At 41.2% G+C, this 26228-nt stretch overlaps 1 pseudogene; it reads left to right on the top strand.

Annotated features, from left to right (window-relative positions):
• On the top strand, positions 1 to 26108 carry LOC100598706 (annotated as a pseudogene).
• The last annotated feature ends 120 nt before the right edge of the window (positions 26109 to 26228 follow it).

Below are 26228 nucleotides of genomic sequence, written 5' to 3'. Positions count from 1 at the left end.
TTCGAATTGAATGGAATATATGACAAGAATTTAAACTGTGTATGGATCATAATTGCACCTGTAAATAAATTAATTCACCTCACCTTCAATACTTTTGCTCTGGAAGCAGCAAGTACTAGGCAAAATGCCTTTATGATTATGTAAAGGTAAGGCTGTTTTTTTTAACAGAGTCTACTCACTCCAGACTCTAATATAGTGTATTCCAGTTTATATCATTACAGGAAGTCCTGAAAATTGTGAGTACAGGTACTACTGCTTTTTAAATGACCTATTCTTCAATGATGCAACATTTAATATTATAGATGCTCTACCTTCATATCAAATTAATCTTTAATATGGGTGACTCAAATATTTTGTGTGACTGGCTTCTAACAGTAGCATTAAAATCTCCTATTCATTAATGTCTTGCAAGAGACGATCTATGGGAAGGTTGATTTTCTGGAGAGAGATACCCAAAGGACCTTGGCAAATCCTAAAATAAACAATGTCAGTGACACAAATAATATCTCTTAATTTGTCTATTTCTTAGGCTTATAGATTTGCTTATCATATTATGTTTAGATAGTAAAATGGTTCTGAAATCACATTAAAAGTAAATCAAGGCTAGGCACAGTGGCTCATGCCTGTAATCCCCGCATTTTGGGAGGCCAAGGTGGGTGGATAACTTGAGGCCAGGAGTTCAAGACCAGCCTCGCCAATATGGTGAAACCCCATCTCTACTAAAAATACAAGAAATTAGCTGAGTGTGGTGGTGGGCACCTGTAATCCTAGCTACTAGGGAGGCTAAGGCAGAAGAATCCCTTGAGCCCGGGAGGCAGAGATTGCAGTGAGCTGACAGCTTGCTAATGCACTCCAGCCTGGGTGACAGAGCAAGACTCCATCTCAAAAAATAAAAATAAAAATGAAAAAGTAAATCAAGAAACTTCTGTTCAATTGTTAAGACTCTTTAATGTTAAGTTATTATACCTATCAGGTTGTATGGGTTCAGATTACAAGTGTTAAGTCGCAATATTTACTACTGCACTCTCCGGGGGAAAATTAAAAGTATGGCAAGATTTCTATTTATGAGGAGCTTAAGACTGATTGGAAAATTATGGGATGACACATGCAAATTAAGAATGTACAGTTCAGGATAGTAAGCATGTAAGCGCTAATGAGTGCATTTGATGCAGGCTTGAAGCAATGTGCAAGCTTAAAAGGTAAGAAAGTTCATGAAACTCTGGCATGATCAAGAAAGACATGATAGAATGAGGGAAAACTTACTCAAGTCAGGAGAGAATTCAGGCAAGGTGAACATTTTCAAAAAGGCGCTGAACTTGATATGTGCGTGTTGTTGAAAGAGTAAAGAGGCTGGCTATATTGAAGCAGAATAGTGCTAAAGAGTAGCAAGAAATAAGATGGCATAAGTAGATAAATACTGAAATTACAAAGGATCCTGAAAGTTGAACTAATGACTTTAGACTTTGTGTGGCTGAAAATAAGGAGTGGTTGAAGGTTTTCTAATGAGTGATGTGATGAGAGCAGTAGCTGGGGAAGATCTGAAATCAGTAGCTATGGGAACCGGAAGGAGAAGAGACCGGGAGGGCTCCAGGGAGAGGTCACCCCTAGGTGAGGAGGTCACTCTTAGACCCGGATCAGGGGTGCAGCCATGGTGGAGATGGCAAGAGGGGTGCAAGAGAAACTTAAGTTCTAATACTGTCATAAAGTTTAAAGAAAATTGTTTTAAAAGAAAAGGAAGGAAAACTTGTGGACAGAATACCCATTTAAGTACATAATGATATGCTTATGTTTTTGCTATGAAAAGGGCTAAGGCTGGGAGACCAGAAAAGTAACAGTGTGGTTTTGATGAGAGCAAGACAGACAAGTGAGACTGCAGTGGGCAGAGAATAGAATGGAGCTCCAGTGAGAAGACAGCTCCATGAATAGAGAGGACACAACAAAGAGCCTTCCTTCCAGCAGGAGAAAGGATGCTTTCTTAGACGAAGTCAGCATGGATTCCAGAGAGTCAGGCTCTCAGCTCCAGGAAAGGTACCCGGGGAGGCAGTTGGAGAGGGCAAAAGGGGCAGAAAAATAAACAGATGCATCATGAAAAAATGAATGTGAAGACCAGGAATAGTGTAGTATCCCTGAAGTCAAGGGGCAGGGGGATTCTTTTACAAAGCATGGGTGGTCAATACTATTAAATTGTAAAGTAAAGGCCAAGAAAGGTAAAGATGAAGAACAGCCTCATTCCATTGGATGACAACCATTTTAATAGAGTATTGGCACAGAAGCTGGATCAGAGGAGTTCATGAAAGACTAAAGATAACAGGGAATGTCAATTCAGGTTGAATTCTCCTTTCCTAAAATGAGACCTGGCCAGCCGGGTGCCGTGACTCACACCTGTGATCCCAGCACTTTGGGAGGCAGAGGTAGGCAGATTGCTTGAGCTCAGAAGTTTGAGACCAGCCCTGGTAACACAGTGAGACCCCATTTCTATGAAAAATACAAAAAACGTATCTGGCTGTGGTGGTGTGCACCTATGGTTCCAGCTTCTCGGGAGACTGAGGTGGGAGGATTCCCTGAACCCAGGAGGTAGAGGCTGCAGTGAGCTGTGATTATGCCATTGCGCTCCAGCCTGGGCAACAGAGTGAGACACTTTAAAAAAAAAAAAAAAAAAAGGTGGGGAGAGACCAAAATGACTAGAGTAGTCCTAAAGCTGAATTCAGAACTGTTCAACAGCTCCCCTGGTTTTACAGAAAGGTAATAAGGTTTAGAGGCAGACAGTATGGGGACTCAAACCCAATTTTGCTGTCAGACCAGTTTCCTAATTTCCCCAATTCCTCATCACTTCATCTATTTTTCTTTAAATCACATAATAGTACCTACCATGAAAGGCAGTTTTGAGGATTAAAATTATGTGTACTAGAGTGTTTAGCATTGTGCCTGACATAAATTGTAAACGAATTTACCTCCCTTTTTCCCCCCCTTGGAGTAATTCCAAATTGGCATGGACACTATGGAATTTCTTTTTCTTAAAAACTAAAAATAATGGATTTACATATAAAATTACAATTTCAAGAATGTTTTGAGGATGGCCTTGCTAGGAGAGTTGATTGGATTTACTCTCAAGATCCATTTTTATGGACTGCGATTTGATAATGTCATTAAAACAGCTTGTCATTGTCTGAATTTCCGCAATTCATTCAGGCCAGAAATTACAATATCAAAAACAAGGAGTTATTTTCTTGCTTCAAAATAAAATACCTTTTTTTCAAATAAATTCTGTTCAGAACTATTCTTGTTTTCCCCCTTGGAAAAGCAATTTCCTTCAATTGGCAATGTTTCCAACTACCAGTAAACTGGCAGATCAAAGAACAGCCCTTGGAATGTGGAGCTTGGAGGTTTCTTTATTAAAGAGATTTTTTCTGTGATAAATGAGACATTTGATTCCTTTTAGATTTTTTTTTAGAGATTATAAATCACTTTTTAGAAAAGCTAATTTAACTGAACTCTGTGGTACATATACAAGTAAAATCATACCAATTCCATTATTCATTCATAATTCTATCATGATTGTTTGTGAAAGGGTTGACTTGGAGAATAATTATGGTAACTGAATCACCTAGTGAATTGTGCATTTCACTGAGTGGTCTCTGTTGAAATCCACATCACATCCATTGCAGAAGGAGTTAGTTGGCAAGGGTATGTGCCAGGCCCTGTACCAGCATCACTGGAGGTGTAGAGAGCTAAAGGCATATCTTGAGGAGTTCCAGCTTCTTGAGGAGCTGTCAATAAAGTGTAGAAGACTGACATGTAAACAAATAATATACATTTAAATAATTACATTTAAAGTATAAATAAAATACATTTAAATAATTGACATTTTTGTCACGTTGTATAACATGTTGTATAAATGACGAAAATCATAAATAGAAACAATGTAGAAGGGCAGAGCAGAAGAGGCTCTGATTGGCTTCGTTTTGGGGTTCAGGAAAGGCTTCCTAGAGGGGATGGCTGAGCTGGGATTTACAAAATAAATAGAAACTTACTTCCTTTTGTGATGCTTTACAAAATTGAGAGGAACATCACAAAAGAATGCTTCCTGTGGGAGGCTGACTACCAAAATGGAGAAGGAAAGGAGAGGCTATGAGCTACATCCCCTCATGCCCATGTTCTTGACTCCTGAATTACCACTTGGTTGTCACTCTTGTGGTAAGCAGTGACTTGGGCAGCAGAGAGGGGCCAGGAGCATGAACCTAGTTGACTTTTTCTGCCAGGAAATATGGAACCAGCAGAGAGATGTACTCATCCTAACATTGCCCAGTTTTTCCTCAACTACATCAGTGCCCCTTTTCTGTTTCTTTTTTCTTTTTTTTTTTCGCTCTTGTCACCCAGCTGGAGTGCAATGGTGTGATATCGGCTCACTGCAACCTCTGCCTCCCCGGTTCAAGCAATTCTCCTGCCTCAGCCTCCCAAGTAGCTGGGCTTACAGGCGTGCGCCACCATGCCTGGCTAATTTTTGTATTTTTAGTAGAGACGGGGTTTCACCATGTTTGCCAGGCTGGTCTCAAAGTCCTGACCTCAGGTGATCCACCTACCTGAGCCTCCCAAAGTGCGAGGGTTACAGGTGTCAGTGCCCCTTTTCATAGTCAATATTTTGTAATGCATCCTTTCCCACCTGAAGTGAATATCATCTATGCTATAACCTACTCATAATGTAATTTCAAAAAATCACTATAATATCCTAAAGGCAATGAAAAGGAGAAATAAAAGGAAAGTACATAAAATAGTGTATATTCGCATATGTAAATACTCCAACACTGCTACGCAAAGTCACATAATAAAATAGATCCCTTTTATATGTGGAATGGTGGTGAATAACAAATATAAATTTAAACAAATATGAGTGGGTTGTATTTGCAATCCACATGCCAATAGTAACATCGCCATCTGCAACATGAATTTCCAAACTGGTGGAAAGACTTAAAACAAACATTTCTAAACCAAAGTACAGTCTTCCCTCAGCTTACACAATAATTACATTTCTGGAAATTTGGTGCATATTGAAACTGTGCAAAAATATTTTTCTGTTTATATACAAAATGGATTTAGGTTCTGGGATCAAATAATTACAAAAAGTTTTCTTTACACAAATGTCAGACAGGACTTTCAAAAGTTATGTGGGACATAAGTTTTCACTTTGCAAAACTGTACCGTGAATTACTAAATGCCGGTTATAGCCCCAAATTATAGTGATGACCCAAAAACCACCACACTTGTGCAAAACACTCTCTACGGGGTGGTATTGACCTCATTGAGAAGGTCTGACAACGCACTGGGCTTAACCATTCAGTCTGTGTCAGACACTGGAGCTGAGGAGGGGCGGTCCATCTTTGGGGAGAGGATCAGCAGTCTATGGAAGGTATCACGTTCCTATCCGTATGAGGTTGCACCTACTATTCATTTATTCTTTCATTCAATCAATGTTAATTAGCATACCTACTATATTCTAGACATTGCTCCAACAACTACGAAAGAACACTGAGATTTTAGAAAACAATACTAGGAAAACTCCTGCACTTGTAGAGCTGATTCTAATCATTGCTTCTTTGTGGCTTTTTTCTGAGGCAACTGAGACTAATATAACTTTTTTTCCCCAGAAGATTCTGAAATGAGTCAGAGTTTAGCCCCAAACCTGAAAAGTCACTCTCTATTCTTCTACCCATACTAAATTATGCCCTGGCATGTTGCCCAGAAGACCCCATCAGACATTCCGCAATAAGATCAAAGAATTCATGAAGATACTCTAAGATATTCCAAGTAAGAATATCAAAATCCTCCTGTGATCAAACTCCCAGGGAAATATTATAAGATAGTCCTAAGGATATTAATGTATAAAAGCATTAAATTTGAAAAGAATTATAGTCCAGTATCAAAGCCTATTGCCCTTGTGCATTAGAAGTTCATAGGAATTAAAATCCAAAAATTTTCTTTCCCAGTTTCTCTGACTGCTTAAGTCAACAGCTGGGTGAAGTGTGGGATCTTGCTGTGGTTGTAGCAGAGTCCGCCTGCCACTAAATTATTTGTACAATGCCTTCAAGATCTTTAGCAGATTCTAAAACTATCAGAGTTCTAAAAGTTGAGAAGATATAACGTTCTTCTCAGCACTTACCCACATCCACAAGACTTAGAACGTAATTCAAGCTCCAGGTCCAACGCAGTTGTGCTAGGAAATGTATGCTCCCAGAATGTAGCCCATAGCTGCGTATGATGGTGTAGATCTTAAAGACACCATTTATATCCCAGTTTATATATGATTCCCTCTCATCATCATTGTATAGGGCACCCCCTGCAAAGCACTGTAGGGCAACCTGCAAAAGTCTTTAGTGGAGACTTAGTGTTATCAGAGAATAAGAGAGCAGATACAGATCTTGGGTTTGATGCACAGCAGTCTAGAGCCTCTTATGTCAGTTATCCCGAGGCCAAAATCTATTTCAACTCACTTAGGAGAAATCTTACTGTGGTAATGAATGAACTAACCCAATACCAGCTTGGGGCCAGGCACATATGTCATTTCTTTCCATCTAGCCCTGGCTTCTGCCTCACACCTTCTTTCACATTTACCAGTTATCCATTTAAAGTCCCAATCTGAGCTTACATCATGTAGGATCAGATCCAAACTCCTTGGCATGAAATATATGGAACTTCACAGCCTTGTTTGTTGGACTTCGTCATTTCTCCTGTTCTCTCACCCTAGCCTCCAGGCTCAATGAACGGGGTCAGAAGTTGTTGACACATGCCATGCGTTTCACACTTCCGTGGCCTGGCACTCATGTCTGTCTGGCTGGGATACCCTTCCTCTTTTGTAGGTCTGGAAGGTCTCTACTTACATTTAAGGGCCAATCCAAATGTCTGTCTCCATCATGTGGGTTCTCATGATACACTTCCATTCTTTTATTGTGGCACTTACTTTTCTCTATTTTGTATATAATTTATATACACACATATATTTATATGTATACATATATAGTGTACGTGCATATACACACAAGTGTATGTATATTTAATTTGTAGACCTTTACTCTTTTGTTCATGAGGAGGTCTATGTCTTGAAGGTCTAGAAAGGGCTTTATACGTCCTTGTATGCACGGGACCCAGCACAGAGGCCTGGCACACAAGTCCCAGAATAAAAATGCTTGCAGCCGGGAGCGGTGGCTCATGCCTGTAATCCCAGCACTTTGGCAGGCCGAGGCGAGCGGATCACGAGGTCTGGAGTTGGAGACCAGCCTGGCCAACATGGTGAAACCCCGCATCTACTAAAAATAACAAAAATCAGCTCGGTGTGGTGGCGGGCGCCTGTAATCCCTTGGGAGGCTGAGGCTAGAGAATCATTTGAACTCAGGAGGCGGAGGTTGCAGTGAGCCAAGATCACGCCATCGCACTCTAGCTTGGGCAACAGGGCGAGACTCCATGTCAAAAAAAAAAAAAAAAAATGCTTGCTAATATAAACGTGATCATAAAGACAGCAATGATTGTCATGAAATTTTAACTTGCTTACCAGAAAAAGTGCATGATCTAAAACTTGGCAAATGTGCTCTTCCGTGAAACAAGGGAGTGAAGATTAGAAAACTCGAGTTTCTTCGGATTCTGAATTAACTAAAATCATGTTTAAGTTGGAAAGACAGTGCCATCTAGTGGTGCATTTCTTTTTCTTTTGAAATTACTGGTTTTAGCCATTCCTGTCTTACATAATTCTAGCACTTTAGAGTAATGTCAGTGGTCATGGTCATGGCTGTTCTGTGGCCTTGAGCACATCATAGCTCTGTTATGAATTTAATATTTGGAGTTAGATACACACAGATACTCATTTAGAAAAGGGCGGGGCGCGGTGGCTCACGCCTGTAATCCCAGAGGCAGAGGTTGCAGTGAGCCAATATCAGGCCATTGCACTCCAGCCTGGGTGACAAGAGTGAAACTCCGTCTCAAAAAAAAAAAAAAAAAAAGAAAAGAAAAAAGAAACAGAAAAGGGGCACTGTGGATCACGAGGTCAGGAGATGGACACCATCCTGGCTAACACGGTGAAACCCCGTCTCTAGTAAAAATACAAAAAAAATTAGCCGGGCGTGGTGGCGGGCTCCTGTAGTCCCAGCTACTCGGGAGGCTGAGGCAGGAGAATGGCGTGAACCCGGGAGGTGGAGCTTGCAGTGAGCCGAGATCGCGCCACTGCAGTCCGGCCTGGAGAAAGAGCGAGACTCCGTCTCAAAAAAAAAAAAAAAGAAAGAAATACAATGAAGATTACTCAGAAGAAAACAAATGTTTTCTATTTATGTGTTTAGAGAAATCCAAGCACCCACTATTTCAAAGGATGTTTCTAGAAGGCTGCCATGGCTGCGAATTATTCTGGGTGCTGGCGACACCACAGTGAAGAAGTCAGACAGAGTCTCCGTCTCCCCACCCGTGGGACTTACATCCTTGTTGGGAAAGAGACCGGACAAAGCAAATAAACAATAAATAAGATCGGTTTTTATTATAATAGGAAAAGAAAACAGGATGATGCTGGGGGAGGGCAACATTCGATAGCACAGGCTTCTCTGAGGAGGTGACATGTGAGATGAGGGCCCATGACAGGGAGTCCTTAGCTGTGGGGGTTCAGCTTCAGCTGAGGAAAGACGTCTCCTGGTAGGAAAAGCTGCAGGAGCAGGCCCATGGGCAGGAGTCCTCCTGGGATGAAGGAAGTGCAACCAGCAGTGAGGTGCGGGCGGCCTGGGAAGGAGGTACAGGCCAGAGCAGCTGGGGCTTGCAGACCGTGGGAAGGAGCTGGAATTTTACTTTAGGTGCAACGAGCATTTTAGTCAGAGCAGGAGCAGCATCTCATTGGAGTTTGCAGACATGCAGGCAATCCAGTGGAGAACACTATGGCTGCTCCGGAATTAGGTCTATTAAGAAGATGTTTCAGTGGGAACAGGTGAAGAACAATGGTGGTCACCTGGAGATGGAGCCCTCTGAGATATGTTTTGAAGGTAGAATGGAGTGGATGTGGAGTGAAGAGAGAGAGAGAGGAATCAGAGATGACTGAAGTTGTAGGCTTGAAACGTTGAGGTAAAGAAGCCTCAGGGAGAACAGTTTTGGGAGGGCTTGTGGAAGAGGGGAATCAAAGCACTTGTTTATTTATTTATTAGGTATTTATTGAGTGCCTCTCATGTGCAGACACCTAAAAACTGGGAACATAGCAGTGAGCAGAACAGAAATCTGTGCATTCATGGAACTTGTATTCTCTTCAGCGGGAAAGACAATGAAATAAACAAGTTAGCCTGGGCAGCATAACAAGACCACATCTCTAAAATTTTCTTATTAGCTATTCATAGTGGCATGCACCTGTAGTCCCAGTACTTAGGAGGCTGAGGTGGGAGGATCACTTGAGCCCAGAAGTTCAAGGCTGCAGTGAGCTATGATTGTAGCACTGCACTCCAGCCTGGATAACAGTGAGACCTTGTCTCAAAAAAAAAAAAAAAAAGTTAAATATGTAGTATATAGAAGAAGGTAATACTTGCTGTGGAGAAAAGTCAAGCAGGAAAGGAGATGGGAATGTTGGGAGAGTTTACACAAGGAAGGCCTTATCGAGTTGGGGCTACTTTTTTTTTTTTTTTGGAGACAGTCTTGCTCCATCACTCAGGCTGGAGTGCAGTGAAACGATCTCAGCTCACTGTAACCTCCACCTCCTAGATTCAAGTGATTATCCTGCCTCAGTCTCCTGAGTAGCTGGGATTATAGGCATGTACCACCACACCAGCCAAGTTGGGGATATCTGAGTAAAGACCTGAAGAAATGTAGGAGGACAAACGATGTGGATATACAGGGAAGAGCATTCCAGGCAAAGGAAACAGCAAATGCCATACCCAAGAAGCAGGAGCATGCCTGGTTTGGCTCAAGAAGCAAAATGAACAAAGTGGAGAAAATAAGAAATTAGATCAGAAAGGTCGGGGTGGGAGAGGAGGAGAGAAGGCCATCGTGATGGCTTTGGTTGTTCTATTGAGTGGATGGGAGGCAGTTAGGAGGGTTTCAGCAGAGCGATGACCTGGTCTGACTTACATTTTAACAGTATCCTCTCGATGACATTTTGAGAATAGACTAACGAGGAACAAGAGCAGAATCAGGGGCTTCGTAGGAGGCTCCAGTGATCATCAAGGCAAGACATCAGAGCAACTGGGGCCAGAGTGTTAGTGGGTGCAGTGGTTGAGGTAGCAGTGGGTGAGCGGACTTTCATGACACATTCTTTTTAAAATCATAGATTACTTTCCCAAAGAGGAAAAAAATGTTAGGTATCATACCAGGTTTTTACTGAAAGTCATAATATAATCAATCCAATTATAATTCTGTTCCTAAATTAAGACTACCTCTAAGAACATCAATGTAAAAATGTTTAATCATGACCTATTGTGACTTCACATCCAATTTGGTGTGAAAGATGCAATTTTTTTGGAAATAATGGAGAAGTAATGAATTGTTTTTCTTTTCAGTTATACTATGGGGTTAGTGAAAATGCCAACTTGGCTGGAACGTTTTGTGATTCCACTGTACCTGCTCCTTTTATCTCTTCTGGTAACTTCCTTATGATTCATCAGTGACTTAACATTAGAAAGGGAAGGATTTAATGCTACATACACCATCATGGACAGTGAGTAAATAGAAGCATTTTTATATGTTATGAAATACACATATATTTAGGCACTGAAAAGAATGCCCTGCTTATTATATTGAAATTTCAATGTTAATTACTAAACTGAATGTCAATTACTATCTAAACTCAATGTCAATTACTAAACACCATGTTCATTACTCTATGTTAATCTGTGGTACAAAATTTGATACAATTTTCAGTCAAGGATATAAACCCCCAATTCTTTTTTTTTTTTTTTTTTTTTTGAGACGGAGTCTCGCTTTGTCGCCCATGCTGGAGTGCAATGGCGCAATCTCGGCTCACTGCAAGCTCCGCCTCCCGGGTTCACGCCATTCTCCTGCCTCAGCCTCTCCGAGTAGCTGGGACTACAGGCGCCCGCCACCACGCCCAGCTAATTTTTTGTATTTTTAGTAGAGACAGGGTTTCACCGTGGTCTTGATCTCCTGACCTGGTGATCAGCCCGCCTCGGCCTCCCAAAGTGCTGGGATTACAAGCGTGAGCCACCGTGCCCAGCCTAAACCCCCAATTCTTAATGGAATGATGAAAATATAGCTCCTCTGGGGTGGGAGATGAGGAAGACAGAATTTTAAAGATTGCCTGAGATGAGACATGAATAAAATGTCTCCTGTGTTGCTTTTTCTTCCCAGTGCCTTGTGGTGGAACATACAATGCAACTTGGTCCCCACAAAATATTTAATCACCCAATTCATCAGACCCAGATGTCCCATTTTCCATCTCTACTTGGGTCATTGACACCCCTCCACATCAGCAGGTCAAGATAACTGTGTGAGTGTTAACAGCTGAGCTCATAAGACTGCATGCAGAATTACTTAGAGCTTCAGGACTCACCACAGGTAACAATTATAGGATGAATGACAGTCGCATCTTTTCACCAGCTTTTGCAAAACACTTGAAATAATGAGGCCATGATTAAATAATTTTCTAAGTTACTTCCAGCTTAATGTGTTTTTCATCTGTACACAAAGCCCTCCAATCAGGTGTGTCGAGAAACTTGAACTTGGTCCTGTAGGTCCAGAGCTCTCAAAGCTTCGTGTGCCTAAGAATGCATTAAGATGCATCTTAAAAGTGCATCCTCCCTGGCCCACCCTCAGAGACTGAGTTATAACAACCATTTATCTGACTTTTTGACAAACATCTCTGGTGTTTTGGTGCCAATACCAGAGCTCCATGGACCATGCGTGGAGAAATACATATAGTTAGTAGGATTTATGTATAGGCTGAATTGAAAGGGTCAATACAGAACACAAGAGAATCAGTGAAGAGGCCATTTGGCACCAGTTTCAGAGGTCTATATTCATGGTAATATAAGAGAGATAAAAAGAAAAGGGCCAGGTGCGGTGGCTCACGTCTGTAATCCTAGCACTTTGGGAGGCCAAGGCAGGTGACCTGAGGTCAGGAGTTCAAGACCAGCCTGGCCAATGTGGCAAAAACCCATCTCCATTAAAAATCCAAAAATTAGCTGGGTTCAGTGGTGCGTGCCTATAACCCCAGCTACTCAGGAGGCTGAGGCATGAGAATTGCTTGAACCAGGGATGCGGAGGTTGCAGTGAGCCAAGATTGCACCATTGCACTCCAGGCTGGGCGACAGAGCAAGACTTTGTCTCAACAACAACAACAACAACAAAAACAAAGAGGCCGGGCATGGTGGCTCACGCCTGTAATCCCAGCACTTTGGGAGGCCGAGGCAGGGCAGGTGGATCATGAGGTCAGGAGATCGAGACCATCCTGGCTAACACGGTGAAACCCCATCTCTACTAAGAATACAAAAAAAAAAAAAAAAATTAGCCAGGCGCGGTGGCAGGCGCCTGTAGTCCCAGCTACTCAGGAGGCTGAGGCAGGAGAATAGCATGAACCCAATCGTGCCACTGCACTCCAGCCTGGGTGACAGAGTAAGACTCCATCTCAAAAAAAAAAAAAAAAAAAAAAAGAAAGAAAGAAAGCCATTTTGAGCTTTACAAAATGCTGAGTCTGAATTTCCTCTGGAATAAGATGTTGAGGAGACAGTTGGACACAAAGTGGGATGTTGACCTAAGGCCCAAAGATTTTTGTGCATCATCATTATCATGATAAGTAATTGAAATAATGAGAAGAATAAGATTATCCAGGGAAAAATATGTAAAGGGAGAGGCCATGAACTGAGGATGGATACCAGGGAGAACATCTGAGAATAGCTGGATTGTCTTTCTGCAGTCGGGGGAGCAACTAACCCTCCCCAGTTCATTCCAAGAATGTCATGTTCAAGCCCCATCTGCTGGAATAGTAGAGTCCCATTTGTTGTCTTCTGAGTTTTCAGGGTCCTCTTCACTATAAATCTGGGGTCCCCTGCTTCTCACCTGGTCTTGCTGGGGAGAGAAAAGTCCCGTTTGTCTGACTCCAATGTGGAGAGGTGTGAGATGTGCTGGCAGCTGAATAGGCCCTGGACTTGCTCAGTTTTGTGCAAAGCATAGACGCTGAGATGAGCTCCCAAGCTCTCAAGATGGACAAGATGCTAGATTATTATCATTCTGTTGGTAATGGTTTTCAGGACAAAATCCCTATTACCCAGTGGTACCCTTACAGGAAGGACTTAGAGCCAAGTGGAACAAGTCCCTTTGGGTGAAAGCTTTTCCCCCTGCTTCATGAAGCTAAGAAAATGAGGATCATGGTGGACCACTCAGTGGGGCACAGAGTGCCACTTACAGAGCACTGGGCACCAGCTGGAACATAACAGCAGCTGGAGTGGCCGTGAGTAAGACCCAGTGTTTGTCATGACTGAATAATGTTTTCAACTGAATGAATACAGGAAACAATCAAGGGTTTCAGACTGGGTAGGTAGGGAGGAAAGACAAACATTGATGGATGAGCTGGGAGAAACTGGGATTCTCAGGGTATCCAAGAATAAACAGAGAAGGTCTAATTGGAAGATCATGAAGGAATGATGTGTAGGGCTGTTATAGAGGATGTACAGTAGCTACCTGGCATTGGGGATGAACAGAGACGTAGAGATGGAAGTCACTGGTGTTAAGAAATATAAAGTGAGGGTGTTTAATGGCTTGTCTGTATAAACACCGAAACCTCTAAGGGTTCAGAAAGGAAATCGGGGGCAGGAGATTACTATGAGCTGAGACACCTCAAGTCTTTCATAAATGTTGGGAAGTAACCAGGAGAAAAGTAAATGAGAGTGATGACAATGGTGAGAATATATTTGACCAGACGTAGAGACCCTCAAAGGCGAACCAGCTTTGAGGCAAGGATGGAAGCTGCAGTGAGGAACGTGGAGCATCGCTCCCTTCCCCCTAGGCTGACCCCCCACCCTTCCTACTCAATGAACTGTGGAGCATGGGAAAAGAATGGCCTCTACCAGGAGGCTGGTGGAGAAACAGGTTTTGCTAAGGCTACAAAGTGGAAAGGCGGGGATGTATACGGAGAATGATTGACAGTGCGGTTAAAGTTCACAGGATACAGCAAAGTTAGACAAGGACCAAGAGCAGGAGACGGATAGAAGGAGGAGTGGAAGTCCTGAGCAGTAAGAGGAGTTTGCAAGCAGAGTTGGGTGGGGTCTTTCAGTAAGTTCCTAAGGACTGCAGATATTAGAGACATACTTGTGACAGGGAGGCTGCAAATACAACTTGTTTTTATGCAAGAACTGATGGGCATTCAACTGCATTTACTCCAGGCTTTTGAGAGGTAATGAGGGCTGCCCAAGTGTTACAAAGGGGAACCGGCACCTCATTACAGGCCCTGGCTGGCTTGGGGATGTACAGTGGAACCAAAGGCTCTGATTAGATTTACTAAGGGGTAGCAAGGGCTGGATCAGGGCGATGATGGTTGTTAGTCTCATGGAGCTCAGGACTGGCAAAAGCCCCAGGAGGAGAAATCCAGTGAACTCTCAAACAGCCCAGTGGTGCTCAGAGCAATGGCACAGGCCTCAACTAGGAAGTCGCATGAGAGGGGAGGGGTCTTGTTTTCAGCAGGGAAGTGTCTGTGGTTTCAGCAGAAACTTTGCCTCCGCTCCTCCCTCCCCTCTGGGAAGGTGTGATTTGTATCAGTTCCAAGGCCAACGTGAGTCTTCTTGCAGAGCACTTCCAACAACAGAGCTAGTTTCTAAATATTTAAGCCATACTTTTATATGCAGTTTAATTTCTGTTATGCTGTTCTTTTCTAAAATAAATCTAACATGATTTGGCTTCCATTTCATTTCAGAGTCATGGAAATTCAAGAATTCAGTTCTGTGGCAGAAATGCTTCGGCTGTGCCAGTGTGTTATTCTTCTATGAGTACTGCAATTGTCATTTTCAAATCTGGAGTTTTAAACAGAAATTCTAGAATGAGTTTCACCTATCAGATAGCAGGTGAGCCCGGGAACTTCATCTTTTATTAAGAAAAGCTGCCATCATTACAATTATTCCTAGAATAATTACAATTATTTCTAGAATTGACTCCTGTGAGTAAATTAGGATTTGTTAACAAAAACCACACCCATCTCTTAACTAGAACCCAGGCCCAATTTAGCAAATTACTAAAGTTGGTTTCTAAAGAGGTAAAGAGAATAAAATACTAACCAAGATGCTTAGAATGCCAGCATTTTCTTCAATGTCTATGTAGTTGATTTTAAAAATATACCAGTTATTTTGTTAATTTACCCACTTAACCACACTGAATATACATATTTATTTACAAGATATATATATATATATTTACAAGAGCTTTACCAAAATACAATCCTCATATCATACAATTTACCCATTTAATGTTTATATTTCAGAGGTTTTTAGTATTTCACAAGGTTGAAAATCTTAGAAAATTATGCTTGTAAAAATCAAAAAGCCTTAAAAGAGTTACCTGATTACTATCACTGAGAAGTTTATTTTCACAGAACACTTTATTTAATATTTCTTTTGAATTGATTCAAATGAAAGCTGCCTTTGGTTAAACAAACAAAAGTACTTTTGATTTTTTTTTTTTTTACAAAAAAAAAGGTAAAGAATGATTTCCCACAAATAACTCACCAATGGATTTAAAATCCTTGCACAAAACTCTGTCTTGGAGGTAGCGTCCTTGTCTAAAAGAGAGTCTGAATGCTAGCCACTTCACCTCAATGTGATCAGAAAAAGTTCAAAGGATCCTCAAGTATTTGTCTTTAAATGAGAAGGCTCCTGTGTCATGCTTCCTGTAGGGGTGTTTGTGTGAACGAGCTGCTGCATTGCATCTGTGTGTGCTGCTTGAAATTCACTTCACCGCTTAGGGTCTCAATTATTTCAAAGGTAAACGAAGAAGCTGGATTACTTTTTTCTAAAGTTTGTTCACATGTAATGATCTTTTTGAATTGTTCCCGTGAAGTTGAAAGAGCACTGAACATCAGAATGCATACATTAATTATGCATATTTTTCTTCTAAGATTGCAACAGAGACTATCACAAGGCATTTGGCAACCTGAGGAGTACTGGATGGCCAGATAACTATGACAGTGACATGGAGTGCACGATTACTCTCATAGCCCCGCCACAACCACACCCTCTTTTTTCATTTGTTTGGCATTGAGAACTCAATTGAATGCAGAAATGATTTCTTGGAGGTAATGTGTATTTGAATATCATTTAAATGAATTATTTAAAAGATGATGGATTTTACCCCTTTTCTTTAGTGCTTCTGATACTCTATGATTCTTACTTGTTTCATTAATTTATTCATTACCCTTTCATTCCCTAAACATTTACAGAGCACCAGTCCAAACAACGGAAATTGGGAACCTCTGGGCCCTCGGAAGACTCCTAGTCTGGTGGAAAGGACAGATGGGGTATAGCCAATTACAGCACAATGTGGAAAGGACTAACTGAGTCCAGCAGGGGTAGGGGTTCCTAACTCAGTCTGGGAACTAGAAGGATTCTTTAAGAGGGCAAGAGTAAGTTGAGACCTAAAAGGATCAGAGGAAAGTCTAAGAACAACATGCTGATTCTGTAAAATGAAACTGAATGATACTAAATAGCTCACCTAATTTCCCTGACAGCTACAGTAAGTTTGGGGCATCGTCAACATCCTCTAAAGACAAGCGTTGCCTTGAATAAGTGCTCCCTTGTTGTAGGAGGTGTGGTCTGTCCTTTTTCCACCACAACTCCAGAGCTCTAATTTGGACACAGAAGTGACTTTGCTGTTTGCCCATCCTCCACCCATCCACCCTCCACTCCCACCCCAGGACACACTGAGAGAGAAGCCCCCCTTGCACCTGGAGCAGGCAGAGCCATGCCCCTTGTGGGCCTGAACCTTTGGGGTCTTCCAGAGCCCCCGGTGAGCTCCCTCTGTGCTCTTTCTGCCACATCACCTGCATTGGGCATGTGAGATGGAACATGAATATCATCGCTCATAGGAAGGAAATGGTCTGAATAAGCCTCATCTGATGAGGACCCAGTGTGTGGAACTCAGCACCTGTGTTTTGCCGGAAAACCCCCAGAGCTCATGGGGTTGTGACCTTTGCAAGATCTGCTGAAAATGCATTCATCCTTAGGAAATAAACTCAGGTGGAACCTGAGACTCAAAAGGATAAGGATGCTGAATTCCTCTGAGAGTGGAATTTAAATCTAAACCTCATTCCAATGCTCTCTAAATTGGTTTTGTTTCACCATACAAGAGGCTTCAGTAAGGTTTCCAAAAAGTTTGCTTGTTCCTCTACACCTCATCTGGAGTTGTATTTTTAATTTTTTTCTCACTGCCTCTTTGATCAGGTCTTCATTCAAAATAAGCTGCCCAAGATGATTTGATCTTTGTAGCATAAACAAATGTACTGGTGTATGCAGCAGGCTTCTTTCCTTCTGTGGGAGGATTCTTTCCAGTGGGCTTCTGTTCAGCTGCTAGTTTCTTGGTAGCTGCAGACTTTGTTCCCAACAAAATCTTTTCTCACCTGCAACCCACCTCATCTGATTTGGTTGCTGTCACCTTCTGCCCGGACTGGCGAGGAAGGGTATTCTGGCACATGGTCTTTGCCTATGGGTTTAGCTTCAACATGATTCCTGATGCAGAGTTTCATCATCCTGGAAAGCTCTCCCCTTTGGAATTCACCTAAATCCTTTATTAATCAATAGCCTTAACATGTAGTGCCATAAATAACACTCAGAGGAAGCTCATGCCTTTTCTAAAGGAATATTCGCATGACAGGAAACCAAAAGATGTATGTAGCAGGGAGAAAACGAAGAGACAAATACAGTATTCTTTGTGCTGGTCAGGTTACTCAACTTGGACCTATGTACCTCCCCCACCATGGAGATCCATATATTTATATGAAGCATAAAGCAGAAAGAATGAGGGGAGTGGGATCTGGAGGAAAGATGGAATAATCCCGTTAGGTTGGAGTCACAGTGCAACTAACTCTTAACTCACTCCAGCTTGAATGGACCATTATTGATCAGAGTCAACATTTGCCATTTGCCTGATAGATGCTGGGAAGCAAAGCCTTGCTTTCCAGCCATGGAGAGTAAGAACTTCTCCTTCTCGCTGTCCTTCATTACTCCGTAGAATGGATCTGAAACTTCCTGTCCCATAAGCAAAGAAAGGAAACCACAGCTTAGGCCTGTAAAATGTAGCTCCGTCTGGCGCTCAGTGGGAAGATTGTGGGCATAGTTTATTGGCAGCTGGACCAGGAAGCCTCAGCATTCCATTCTTGTGAACTGCCATGGGAACGGAAATGTCTGACTGAGGATTCTGTGTTACTACCAAGTGAGGGCTGGGCTCTAGACCATGTCTGGAATCTGCGATTGTTTTCATGCCTTCACATCCCATTTCAGGACATCCCTCTGATGTCCCAGGGATGCCCGCTGCTCTCGGTGGCCCCATTCCTCCTGGGAGACGAAAGTGAATAAGACAAGTTGTTGGTAGTGTCAGTGAAAATTAGTATCTCACTGCTCCTCTCAGAGCAACGCCATTTTAAAAGAGGACCCCTAGGTGAAAACACCCAAACTCAAGAGTATGGTGCTGGCAGGTCTTAAATATGGCAGCCCTCCTATCTACTAGTGAATAACTGGCTACTCTGTCATGGCAAGTCTACTTTGTTTAAACACTTAGCAGAATAATCCCTGAAGCACCAGAAAGGCATTATTCTCTCCAATGGGCTACTACATAGACCTGAAAGGAATCTCACCTGATCAACACAGCCCAGCAAAATTAGACTGTCTTAACTCTGTGACTTAAGATACCAGCAATTAACCAAATTTTAAATCATGGAATTACAAAGGGAAGAGAGGAAATTCCAATATTTTGAATACACAGATCAGTAAAATCAGCATTTCTACATGTCAGGCTGGTTCCAACATACATTGCCTGTGTAACGTTTCCTTTAGAAGCATCGAGAGCCCTCCTGGAAGCAGGGCTGGTTGTGAATGCAGGGTAGGAGCCAGGCTGGGGGACAGAAAGTGGTTGAATTCACAGTGTGGTTCTCTCTCCCCTCAAAACACCAACACATTTCCTGTTTTTATATGTGTCTATTCAACAATGAGGAGTTGAAACAAAAAAGCAACAAGGCCTCTTCATGTGTTTCTAAAACACATTTAACAACAGTCAGAAGTTGTATAGATTTATACTTCTGTCCTTCACCCACACAGAAATTCCTTTTGTTCTGAACTTTATTATACTTTGCATTGTATTTTTTTCATAGCCCCTTTACAGCCAAGTGATTTTCAATGGGAAATCCGTGTGCGTGCACACACATACACACACACACACACACTGTGAAAAATGTGTAACAGTTGACTGGAAACAGGGCAGGCAACATTGCCCCCACCCATCCCCACCCTTTAAAAATTCACTTTACCTACATTCTTCCAAATGTTTCCCCAAAAGCAAAGGCTGCAGGATCATAGCACAAACTATTGTATAAAAAAGCAGCCTGATGTTTTAATTGCTGTAGGTTAACAGATATTTCTGAATCCAAATACAAATGTTTTTTGATCTACACATGGAACATTTTTCCCCTTTGCAAGTGAAGATGACTTCTGCATGTACTTTCAGAAAACCCTTCATTCTTACGTATATAAAAAGACAAAGCTTTTCCAAAAAGTGTCATCATTCAAATTGTCTCACATTGTAATGTATATACATTAGAGAAGAAAGTTTAAGTTTAATAATGAATGACTCCTTCCTAAAGGTGAGAAATGGAAGTAACCACAATTCACCATTACTGGGCAAGTACTGTGGAACTCTGCTGCCAAACCCTGTCTTCTCTCAAAATAATGAACTATATCTATGATTTAAGAATAATAGTGTAATTTCCGATTGTGGATATGAAATCATCTGGACCTCATCACCCTCAGGTAAGACATTTGCACTTTGTATGGGAAAGCAGTGTAGGTGAGTAAAACATAAGGTATCTAATAGAAAAAGGCAAAGTAACCTTGTATTTTTTAGCTACCTGTGTACCTGATTAATTCATGTTAAGAATAGAGATTTTTAACAATGAAGGTACAAATTATTTTGTCGTTGTTGTTGTTGAGATGGAGTCTTGCTCTGTCACCCAGGCTGGAGTGCAGTGGCACGATCTCGGCTCACTGCAACCTCTGCCTCCTAGGTTCAAGTGATTCTTCCACCTCAGCCTCCCTAGGAGCTGAGATTACAGTCGCACGCCACCATGCCCAGCTAATTTTGTATTTTTAGTAGAGACGGGGTTCTGCCATGTTGGCCAGGCTGGTCTTGAGCTCCTGACCTCAGGTGATCCACCTGTGTCAGCCTCCCAAAGTGCTGGGATTACAGGCATGAGTCACTGCACCTGGCCAGATTACTTTAAATTCTACATTTATTCATTATTTCTGTTTATAAAAGAATATATATTCATATATGAAGCATATATAAGGTATGAAGATTTAAAAATTCCTTTGTAAATTCAATTTTGTTGGACTTCTTGACTTTTGGTTTGACCATCAAGGAAGTTCTTTGAGAATTTAAGGAAAAATATTTACCAAAAATCCAACTTATGAACACATTCTGGCATATATATGAATGGTTGTGCTTCTCACAGGCTCTGACACTTGTTGGCAGTCCTGGAGAGAAATTGCTTTTTTAGGGTAGTAAGTATCCTCTCATATTTTTGGTTGGCCACTTTTCAAACAGCTAAAGAAAATTTAAGTCATGTCAATACATTTAATGCAAGAGAGGAGAAACACCTTTATGAAATGTCCTGAAATACCAAAATACCTTCCAAATAAAAAAAGATAAATAGAAATCACTTTAAATATCTTAAGAAAATGGTTCTGTTAAGATAATCACGGGTAATGGAATTTTGGCACCCAAAGGAAGATAAAGATGACTTCCAATGCTCAAATTTTATCGACGAGGAAATAAAACACCAAGATTAGGCTAGGTGTGGTGGCTCACGCCTATAATCCCTGGGAGGCCAAGGCAGCTGGATCACCTGAGGTCAGGAGTTCCACACCAGCCTGGACCACATGGTGAAACCCTGTATCCACTAAAAATACAAAAATTAACTGGACATGGTAGTGCATACCTGTAATCCCAGCTACTTAGGAGGCTGAGACTGGAGAATCACTTGAACCTGGGAGACGGAGGCTGTAGTGAGCCGAGATCACACCACAGCACTCCAGCCTGGGCGACAGAGCAAGACTCCATCTCAAAAAAAAAAACCCCACCAAGATTAATGAGTTTCCCAAAATGCTCCACTTGACTGAGGTGGAGATGGGACTAGACCTTGGTGGTCAGAGGCCCAGCCAGGTGCTCCGTAACTATGCCAGCCAGCTTCTTCCTGTCCCGGAGGCGATCTGGATCTCCACAGATATGTAGTCTATATGTAGTGTAAATCATGACAGCCTTCATATACAGATTAACAAATTGAACAAATTAACACCAAAACTTGAAGTATTCGACCTTAAGTATGTCAGTTATTAGAGTGGTAAAGTCACTTTTATAATGAAGTCATTCCTGCCACCACCTACAGTAACACACTTCCTCTTGGTTTAGTGCTGAATTTTACTTCTAATTTTACTTCACTCACGTCATTGGCATCAACTCAGAGTAAGCAAAGATCTCCGCATCATCGAAAGCACAGAGACAACTTGATTTTCTCCCACAGTTACTTTATCAAGTTTTTGTTTGTTTTTGTTTTTTTTTGTTTGTTTGTTTTCCATTCTGCTCTCAACCCCCAATTTTCAAAGTACAGTCCTGGAGGAAGTTGTCCCTGGGTCGTGATATGCAGGCAAAGGCACGTGTGTTAAGGATGGAAGAGGTGGTGGTGGCGATGGGAAGAGAGGGGAAGGGAGGAGAAAGGGTGTAGCCCAAAGAAGAGGAACAGGAAAAGGGGTTTCTGCCTCCATTATTCTTGCAGAGTCTCAGCACCTTAAGAAAATAAAGTCTTATTGCCTAACAAGCCAGACTGGATGGCTTATATGTTGTTGCATCAAACTTCCTGTCCTGTTTTCCTTGCAGGATGTGGTGGAACTCTTTATGGAGACAGAGGCTCATTCACCAGCCCCGGCTATTCAGGCACGTATCCAAACAACATGCACTGCGAGTGGGCACTGGTAGCTCCTGCTGGAAGGCTTCTCACCATCAACTTTTACTTCATCAGCATTGACGATCCAGGAGACTGTGTCCAGAACTATCTCACACTCTACGATGGGCCCAAAGTCAGCTTTCCATCCTATGGACCATACTGCAGAGGCATGAGTAGAACAAACATTTTATGTTCCCATTTGTTATGTTTAGACAATGAGAATCACTTAACGTAGACTTTTTTTTTTTTTTTGAGACGGAGTCTCGTTCTGTCGCCCAGGCTGGAGTGCCGGGGCACAACCTCAGCTCACTGCAAGCTCCACCTCCCGGGTTCAAGCAATTCTCCTGCCTCAGCCTCGTTGAGTAGCTGGGACTACCGGCGCCTGCCACCACGCCCGGCTAATTTTTGTACTTTTAGTAGAGACGGGATTTCGCCATGTTGGCCAGGCTGGCCTTGAACTCCTGACCTCAGGTGATCCGCCCACTTTGGCTTCCCAAAGTGCTGGGATTACAGGCGTAAGCCATCGCGCCGGCCTAGTATAGGCTTATTTAAAGGCAGACACGTGCAGAGTACAAAGCACAGCCTTTAACAAATTGAGCAGTTTTCCGACTTGCCTTTCTATTCTCGGAGCATGAGTCCCATCTGGTGGGCATTGCATTAAATTACTATTAATAGTTACCAAAATCAGCTCTGCGTCAGAATCACCTGTGGAGTTGCTTACATTAGACTTCCAGTTCCCGCAGAAACCTATTGAATCAGGATTTCCGGGGAGGAGCCACAGCATGCTGTTTTTTAAAAGCTCCCTCTGTGACGTCAGTGCACCGGCTAGGGTTGAATACCCATGTTTATTTCTGCATAAATAAAACTACAGAAAATTTGGACACCTGGCTCTATTTTATCTACTTCTTGCTGAAAATTGCAGGAATTCTTTGAAGAAATGGTGACTGATAGTTTGTTTTTGCAAAGCTCATATCAGAGCTTTACAAACAACTCAGAATCTGATGTTGATTCAATATTGCAGTCATCTGTGCTTATGGTCCTCTCATTTTATGTGCAAGTAGATACTTAGAGTATGGGCTCACACCTGTAATCCCAACACTTTGGGAGGCGCAGGCAGTTGGATCACTTGAGGTCAGGAGTTCGAGATCAGCCTGGCCAACATAGGGAAACCCCGTCTCTACTAAAAATACAAAAATTAGCCAGCATAGTGGCACACGCCTATAATCCCAGCTACTCGGGAGGCTGAGGCAGGAGAATCGCTTGAGCCCGGAAGGTGGAGGTTGCAGTGACCCGAGATTGCGCCACTGCACTCCAGCCTGGGCGACAGAGCCAGACTCTATCTCAAAAAACAACAGAGTAAGTAAGGGAAAAGTGGCTGCTGGCAAGTGGGTATCTGTTTCTAATTTTTCTGCTCTTTAATCACTTAGGCTTTGTATCAAACTAGACAAAGAATTATATCAGCTGGAAATCTAGATGGTTTTTAAAATATACTGTTTATAAAACTGATCAATGCTATTTTCAGAAGTATCAGGAGATAGACTAATTTTTCTAACACCCTAGCATTCTCATATATTCTTAACAACTTTCTTTGAATATATTTCCATATATTTTACATGCATATTTTTTACTATTTGATGGTGTGTTTTTTCCACTTACCAATGTATCATTAATAATCTTATATTAATAAAAACACTGGTGCATCATATTTAATTTTTGGAGAGTATTCCATTACATAAGTGCAGCCTAATTTATTTAACGAAGCTCCTCTAAGTGGATATTTAGGTCTCTTGAACTTTTCGCAACTACAGACAACACTTAATAAACTTTTTGGTAGTGATATCTTTATACACAGAGTTACATTACATGGTGAGAAATGGTGATCGCAGGACCAGCAGATACTGTATCACAGGGATGCACAGAAGGCCCACAGAGAGAGACCCCAGTAAATGTGCCACACATCAGATTTAGAAGATAACCAGCTCTTAAGACATTGAATTGAAATTTACAAACATTTCAAAAGGGAGGAAAAGAGACACTTTTAACAATATCATGAATTTATATTGATAGGGGTTTTTTTGTGGGCATGGTTTTCAGTGGCTTGCAAACATACAACCCCATTTGATCCCCACAGTGACAATCCCATAAGGTGGAAAGAACAAGTATATCCTGGAATTTGCAGATAAAAGAAAACTGAGTCACTGAGAGAAGTGATTGCCATTTAATCCAATGCCACGTTAAGTTGTAATATATGGCGAGATATATCAATTTTTTAAACTGTTGGTGTTTACAGTATTTTCCCAGTTTTACATTTTCTTTTATAAATGTGGATATAATTTCATGTGTAATTGTTTTTTTCCTTAAAGGTACCACTGATTTCTTTAACACTTTATAAATGTTAAACATAAATTATAAAAATGTAAAACATAAGTATAAAACATAAAGTCAATTTACATAGAGAGGTAGCTCTTATTTTGCTAATATTTACATACTTACAAGTTTTACATTTTACATGCATACATATTTACATGTGTATTCACATACAAAAGTAGTATACTTTTTTAATGTATACTCCTTAAGTATACAATTCAACTTTTGTATGTATGTAAATATGCATGTAAATATGTATGTAAAATGTAAACATACATGTAAAATGTAAACATACATTTATGTACATACAATTTACATACAGAGGTGGCTCCTTATTTTGCTAATATAAATACAAACCATCCCCTGATCTGAGAGATATTTTATGTTACGGTAAATACCACTGTTCACAGGGAAATCCTCTATCCCTTGCAACTACAGAATATGAACATCAAGCAAATGAAAGAATAATGGGAAAAACAAGGAGAATCAAAGGAGATTCTAAAACTTTTGTTGACTATCCATACTAGTTTGTCAATATAAAAGAAGTTGTTGAAATCTGAAGCAGATTAAAATGGAAGTAAAAAGTAGACATGCATGGGAATAAAAATGTTGCATACACCTTGATATATCTCTTACAGAGAAAAATCTACACTCACTTGAATAAGTGAGTATCTTGGAAATAAGTCTGTGTTTTGATGACTTGGGGTGGGGCTGAGGCAGGAAAACCCAGTAACGTGAACATCATGAGAGCCGGGCTTTTTGCCTGTTTTGCTCATTTTTTAATATCCCTAGTACTAAAAACAATACCTGCAGCGTGGCAGTGCCTTGATCAATATTTGCCAAATGAATGAACAGAAAGTGAGAGAAAACAGGGACCCATCTATTCCCCCCAACACACACACAAACACACACTGTTCCACAGAAGTATATGAAAATAAATCCCAAGAGGAAACTATAAACATTGAGGATTAAAATAGTATATTTTACTTAGTGTGATCATTTCACTTACATGTTTCTTTAAGAAAAATTAAATTTGTAGTAAGAACTTGAATAAGAAGTTAAAATTTTTCGATAACAGTTTTATTGAGGTATAATTTACATACCATACATTTACATACATACAATTTACATACCATACAATTCACCTCCTTAAAGTATACAATTCAGTGGTTTTTAGTAGATTCAGAGTTGTGTGGCCATTATCAGCACAGCCAATTTTGGGACACTTTCATTACCCCCCAGAAGAAACTCTATACCCATTAGCAGTCCTTCCCCATTTTCCCTTAACTCCCCACGCCCAGAAATATTTCTTTGTAAAGCATTTGCATTCATTCTTTGCAAGGTTACTTCAAGAAATATATGCAGGTTCACCGTAAATTCTATAAAATTTCTTTATGTGGTACTTTGTTACTAGGCTAACATTTCTAAAAAAAGGTTCAAATATGTGAAGTATATAATTTGATATATACTTAAAATTTTTCAATTTTAAGACACCAGCATAGCTCCCTTCATGGCTTCCTCAAATCAGGTCTTCATAAAATTTCATGCTCATTATGCACAGCATCCATCCACATTCTGATTAACTTGGGACAGCTAAGTGGGTAATTCAGCACGTTCACTCAGCACTTTCCCTCCGCAGCATGCTGGACAGGACTTTGTCATCTTTATACACGACCCCTGCCAATGCCATGGAGAATAAGCTGAACTTTTATGGTTT

The sequence above is a fragment of the Nomascus leucogenys genome, chromosome 18 (assembly GCF_006542625.1).
Source record: "Nomascus leucogenys isolate Asia chromosome 18, Asia_NLE_v1, whole genome shotgun sequence".
Classification (NCBI taxonomy): domain Eukaryota; kingdom Metazoa; phylum Chordata; class Mammalia; order Primates; family Hylobatidae; genus Nomascus; species Nomascus leucogenys.
Note: the sequence above shows the minus strand (reverse complement) of the source record. Positions and strands in the feature narration are given on the sequence as shown.